Here is a 7,287-nt window from a genome sequence, read left to right as displayed (position 1 = left end):
AAAGCCGGACTCACTGGGCAGTCATTGTCACTGATGCCGAAGATCTGAAATAAAGACAGAAATTGTTGCAGATACCAGCAGGTGAGGCAGCATCTGTGGAAAAGAAACAAAAGCTAATGTTGTGGTTTGCAGATCAAAAGAACACAAAGTGCTGGAGTAACACAGTGGTCAGGCTGAATCTCTGGATAGGTGACTTTTCGGGTCGGAACCCTTCTTCAGACTGATTGTGGGGAAGTGCGGGGGGTGGCGTGTGGGGAAGAAAGCTGGGAGAGAGGAGATGCAGAACACACTGTGGCAGATAGTAGGTAGACACAGGCAAGAGGGGTATATTACCTGCAATGCTTAGTCCTGCCTCTCCTTTCTTCCAGCTTTCGTTCACCACACCCACCCTCCAAAATCAGACTGAATTGGGACCCAACCCAAAACGTCACCTATCCATGTTCTCCCGAGATGCTGCCTGCCCTGCTGAGTTACTCTAGCACTTTGTGCCATTTTGTGTAAACCTGCATCTGCATTTCCTTGTTTCTACTCTATAGTTCGGATCCTCTGTCCCTTTTTCAGTCTGAACCATTGCTCGTTTCTCTGCTCGTGAATGCTGTCTGATCTGCTCTACGTTTCCCATTATGTCAGATATGTACTGAGCGCATCGTGAGAAGTGTAAGGCTAATTGAGAGTTGGAGATGACAAGGAGACATGCTGCTCATTCAGCTGTTAATGACACATTCAGCACTCACGGTACAGTGCAGGAGGATACGGTTTATGCTGGGACATCGGGAACCTGTGGGACAAATGTCCTTGACCCATTCAGCACTGAACCACAGATGGATCTTTCAGAAGAGTGCAATTAACATGCAATATAAATATAACACGTTCATTTGTATGCTTCAATAACACTTGTTAGCATTGATTAATTGAGAGTCCTATTATAAACATTGCCTCTTACGGCTGAAGCTTCAGATCAGGTACCAAGCTGCTATGTAATTGTGGGCTGGAAAACATAGCATTAGTGTTATACACTGGTATGCTTGCGAAATCGGGTCACCTTGGGTTACACACGTACATTTCAGTCGCCCTTATATGAACAAAATTTAAAAATATATAATTTAATTCTATATGAAGCTGACATCAGCTACCGTGATCTTTATTCTCCTTTTTCTATTGCATTAATGGTCCAATAATGCATTTTTCATAAGAATTTTTAACCCAGAATCTTTACATCATAAGCATGATTGTTTTATATATAATTCCGCCACATGTTTAAAATTGGTCTGTATTGTCCATTTGCATTGTTTCATAAACACGAATGTTGACTCCATTACATGATATTTCAGTTGTGAACAAAACAGAGTCATGTCGTTATACATTGTGGAAACTGGCCCTTCGGCCCAACATGCCCACACCGACCAACGCGTCCCACCTTCACTAGTCCCACCTACCTGCGTTTGGCCCATATCGCTCTAAACCTGTCCTCTCCATGTACCTGTCCACATATTTCTTAAACGTTGGAATAGTACCTGCCCCAACTACCTCCTCCAGCAGCTCGTTCCATACACTCACCACTCTATGTATGAAAAAGTTATTCCTCAGATGTCTATTAAATCTTTCTCCCCTCACCTTAAACCTATGTCCTCTGGTTCTCGATTCTCCTACTCTGGGCCAGAAATTCTATGCGTCTACACGATCAATTCCTCACATGATTTTCTACAACTTATCCTCCTCCACTCTAAGGAATAGAGTTCAACCTTCCCCTATAGCTCAACCTACTCAACCTTCCCATATAGCTCAGGCACATGCGTCCTGGCAACATCCTCATTAAAATACATGCTTTACATTCTTGACGTAGACTTTGCTATTTGACTAAAATTGTGTATCAACATTGATATAAAATGCAGTTTCCATTTAAAAAATGCTGGGGAAATGATGCTTGTGGTCTTCAGAAAGCATGTGGCAGGAATCTGCTGGTATAACTCTGCTGCTTTGCACTGAGCCAAGTTCACAATGACTTCAGATCACAGCCAGTTTTGCCAAATCAATGCATTTCTTTTTCCAAGCAAAACCTTATTCCAATACTCTCAGTTGTCATGTTGTGGTAAAATAATGAGTGTATTGTCACTTTCCAGGTTTAGTATGTGTTAGCTGCATTCAGAGATCAGCCAACTGTAGCAGGTTGCATTAAAATCCAGGTCAATACTTGAAGCGTTGGAAATACTGATTAATATACTGCTATTCCCTCAGCCTTTCTGTCTCATTAGTGCGGATCAACGCTGCAGTCAGATCAATACAAGACAGGTGTCAACTTAACTCCCTGTTTGACACACAACTTACTATGCTGCAATCTACTTTTTTTTAGAAGACATTTGTGGTTAAGGTATAATGGGAACTGTTCCATCTGTTTGGTCACAATATTAGCTGAGGTCCAATTGCTCATGTTAATGAGGTGGGAGTGAAGTTATAGGCAAGAAGTCTAGAGATGGGGATATTTTCTTTAGCTCTTGCTGACTGTCATAGATGGGTAATCTATGTGAATAGTGTAAGATCCACAGGAGATCCTTCTTCCCTGTGGCTATCAAACTGTACAACTTCTCCCCCTTCTGTAGTGGGGTAGACTGACTCCCATCTCCATCCCCCACGTCCCCAATCTTTGCACATCCCCAATCCTTTCCACTCGCCACTATTATTTCATGTTTCATGTATATTGTGTTTTATGACTGTTGGCAGATCAATTTGGGATATATAAAGTTCTATCGTATCATTATCATATTATATTGTATGATGGTACTTGCATGTGGATTTTGACAGTGTACAGGTGGATTTTTATATTACATAGAATGTTTTAAAATGTACTTCTTTGACTATATGTTTCTCGACCAGTCTATTCCCACCTCAGATGCTGCCTGACCCATTGAGTTCCTCCAGTACTTGGTGTGTTTCTCATTCCTCCTTATAGTGTTGAATTGTATTCAATGACACTGATGGCATCAATGAGTTTACCAGCCAGGGGTTATTGAACTGACCTTGTGTGGTTTCACAAGCAGGAGAGCATCTGTTCCTTCACAATTCTGTATTTCTATGTAATCCAGGGATTTACTGCATCGTGTCATACAGCGTGGAAACAGGTCATTCTGCCTAACTTGCCCACGCCGACCAACATGCCTCTAAACTAGTCCCACGTGCCTGCTTTTGGCCCTCTAAACTTACCTATTCATGTACCTGTCTAAATGCCTCATTGAGATGTGCCTGTCTCAACTACCTTTTCTGGCACTTTGTTCCATACACCCACCACCCTTTGTGTAAAAAAGTCATCCCTCAGGTCCTCCTCACCTTAACCCTATGTCTACTGATTCTTGATTCCCTTACACTGGGCAAAATACTACCTTTACCCGATCTATTCCTCTCATGATTTGGGACACATCTGTAAGATCACCCCTCATAATCCTACTCTCCAGGGAATAAAGTCCTAGCTCTCTCAACCTCCCCCTAGAGCTCTGTTCCACGAGTCCTGTGTATTGTTGAAACTTCTGTAGATACTGTCCACAGGAAAATTAGATGAACATGCAGAAAAATGAAATAAACAACAAATCAAAATATAAACATCTCAATTCTGGGCCTCTGCTAATCATCAGACAAAAGTAGCTCAGGACATGAGAACAAAGAGTCAATGAAGAAATAAGGCAGCACAGTGGTGCAGCAGGTAGAGGTGCTGCCTCACAGAGCCAGAGATTTGGGTTCGACCCTAACGTCGGTTGCTGTCTGTGTGGAGTTTGTACGTTCTCCCTGTTACCACAGGGGTTTCTTCTAGTTGCTCCAGACATATCCCACATCCCAAAGAAGGTGTGGGTTTGTAGGTTAATTGGCCTCTGTAAAATAAATAGCCCTTAATGTGTAGGGAGAGGATGAGAAAGTGGGATAACTAGTGTGACGGTGATTGAAGGTCGGTGTTGATTCGGCCGGTCACAGGGCCTGTTTCCATGCTCTATCTATAAACTCTAAACTAAACGAATGGGAATTGATGAGGTCACTTGATGAGGTCACGGGGGTCACAAGGGGCCCGTTTATGAGGTCAGGGGACAATTGGTGTGGTGACAGTTACGTCCCTGCTCCAGCCCACAGTCAACTGGACGAACTATCAGTGAAGATGTGGAGCGAGAATGTATTGCTTTTTATTCTGGGCATTCTGTTTATAATAGGCGGCTTGCCCAACTTCCTAAACCAGGACGGCTGGGCTAACTGCTCGGGCAAAGCCCCCTGCTCACTGGCCTTCCTATCGAACAATCCGCTCAGCCTGCGTTGCCCGAGTGCCACAGAAGTACCAGAAGGCTCCGTGTACTGGCAGTACCAGGACCTCAGCCAGCCTCAAGCCCAACCCAGCACCTTCATCAGATCCGGGCACTTGACGGTGTACCAAGGGCCGATGGGCGATCTGGGAAGCCGAGCCAATCTACATCGAGGCTCCTTGATCATGGACACGGCGAAGACCTCAGACACGGGCCTGTACCTGTGTAAGTCGGCTAATTCCACCCTAGCCGCCTACCAGGTGGATGTGCAGGACTCGTCTATGGTTTACGTGTCCCACCAAGGGCTGGGGGAGAGCATTCTGTCAAACCGGAGCCTGAGGGTGAACTTGGGCTCTTCCCAGCACATGGTCAAGCTCTACACCCGCTGGGGACCATGGCAGGAATGTAACCGGTGTAACGTAATAGGGGAGCAGAAGGTTTCTGCTACGCCAAACGTAGCGACATCGTCAAGGATGAGGACCAGGACGAGGACGATGCACTGGAGGTGAATGGCGTCACATTGCCCTGCGGCCTAATGGAGCTGCTCATTGAGCAGTCCTTGCCCCGGCGCGGCGCCGAGCTCTACTACCAATGGTGCCGCCAGCCGTGCAAGATGGAGGAACAAACATTGGAGATCGCAACCAATCTTCTGTTGTTGGAGATTGGCGAATGGTGGCGGTGGTGGTGTGGTCGGGAGCCTGTGTTCGATTGGATGGAGCCTCGAACAAGTCTTCTGCAGTCTATGTACCACGGCATCCGTGACAACGCCCGGATGACATGCCCGGGGGCGTCGGTGTACACGACCGTTCTATGGCAGCGCGATTCCACCTTTATCACCCAAGGTGGCAACAGTGACGGGAGACACCGGCTGGTCGACGCCATGGGCGGCATCTATGAAATCAAAAGCGTGATGCTCTCCGACCGCGGCAACTACCGCTGCTGGGTGCATGGGCGCAGGGTTGCCTCCTTCCACCTCGAGGCGCCCGAGAAGCCATTGGTACACCGCCGCGTCAACCGGCGACTGCTCAAATGCGTAACAATCATCGTCGGCAAGCTCGCCATGGTCTTTGTAATCAGCGCCGTGGTTGAGATATTACACAACTAGATCTTCGACTTCAACTGCCTCCTCAAGACCACATAAATACCACGAGACATAGGGGCAGAATTAGGCCCATTTCCGCCATTCTATCGCGGCTGATTCATTTTTCCTCCTCAACAAAATTCTTCTGCCCTCTCCCCGGAATCTTTTATCATTAATAATTACATATCCATATCCCAAGGACTTGGCCTCACATGCCCCAGGCCATGGATGACGCAGCTGGGCTGCAGCAGCAGGGGCAAATGTGCAACTGGGCTGCGTTGGCTCCAGTGGAGCTGCAGTATGAATAACATTGGTGCACGTGGGCTGCTTTAGGGAAAACAATCTGCTGCATGATAGAGTGCCGACTGCATTGCTGCTGTGCCAGTGACCATGCTGCATTGGAGCACATTGGGAGCAATGCCACCACCACCAGCGAGACTGGGACATGTATTGGAAGAATGGCACCCTAGGGTACTGAAAGAACTGCAGTGGCTGGTAAGATCGAAGGTAGACACAAAATGCAGCATCTTTGGAGAGGGGTCGAGAACCTTCTGATGTCAGGGGAGCGGATAGGTCATAAAGTCATAAGTACTCGGAGAAGAATTAGGCCATTCGGCCCATCAAATCTACTCCACCATTCAATCATGGCTGATCTATCTCTACCTCCTAACCTCATTCTCCTGCCTTCTCCCCATAACCCCTGATACCCATACTAATCAAGAATCGATCTATCTCTGCCTTAAAAATATCCACTGACTTTGTCTCCACAACCCTCTGTGGCAAAGAATTCCACAGATTGACCACCCTCTGGCTAAAGACATTTCTCCTCATCTCCTTCCTAAAAGAACGTCCGAGACTGTGGGTAGGAAAAGAAGAGAGTGGAACTAGTGGCAGAACTGAGAAGGTGTGTGTGGTGAGGGGTGAAATGAAGAGAGAGAGAGCTAGGGCTATCTGAAGTTAGAGAAGTAAATGTTCATACTGCTGGGGTGTAAACTACCCAAGTGAAATACGGTGCATTCAGAAAATATTCAGACCCTTTAACTTTTTCCACATTTTGTTACGTTACAGCCCTAATCATTTTTTTTAATCATCAATCTACACAGGTATTTAGAAATGTTTGAAAAGGAAATAAAAAGAAATAACTGAAATATCACATTTACATAAGTATTCAGACCTTTCAGATTGTCAGATTGAATGGAGAGCGTCGATGCACAGCTATTTTCAGGTCCCTCCAGAGATGTTCGATCGGGTTCAATTACGGGTTCTGGCTGGGCCACTCAAGGACATTCACATACTTGTCATGGCCACTCCTACGTTGTCTTGGCTATGTGCTATTGGAAGGTGAACCTCCGCTCCAGTCTGAGGTCCAGAATGCTCTGGAGCTGGGTTTCATCAAGGATCTCGCTGTGCTTTGTCTGTTCCACTTTCCCTGGATCCTGATTAGTCTCCTGCCGCTGAAAAAACATCCCCACAGCCTGATGCTGCCACCACCATGCTTCACTGTGGGTATGGTATTGGCCAGGTGATGAGCGGTACCCGGTTTCCTCCAGACGTGATGCTTGGCATTCAGGCCAAAGAGTTCAATCTTGGTTTCATCAGACCAGATAATCTTGTTTCTCATGCCTTTGGCAAACTCCAAGCGGGCTGTCATGTGTATTTTACTGAGCAGTGGCTTCCGTCTGGCCATGATTGGTGGAGGACTGCATATATAGTTGTCCTTCTGGAAGGTTCTATCATTGCCACAGTGGAATTCTGGTGCTATGTCAGAGCTCCATCAGGTTCTTGGTCACCTCCCAGACCAAGGCCCTTCTCCCCCGATTGCTCGGTTTGCCCGGGCGGCCAGCTCTATGAGGAGTCCTGGTGATCCCAAAGTTCTTTCATTTAAGAATGACGGAGGCCACGGTGCTCTTCTGGACCTGCAATGCTGCAGAA

Source organism: Amblyraja radiata, unplaced genomic scaffold (assembly GCF_010909765.2).
Source record: "Amblyraja radiata isolate CabotCenter1 unplaced genomic scaffold, sAmbRad1.1.pri S45, whole genome shotgun sequence".
In the NCBI taxonomy this organism is placed as follows: Eukaryota; Metazoa; Chordata; class Chondrichthyes; order Rajiformes; family Rajidae; genus Amblyraja; species Amblyraja radiata.
Note: the sequence above shows the minus strand (reverse complement) of the source record.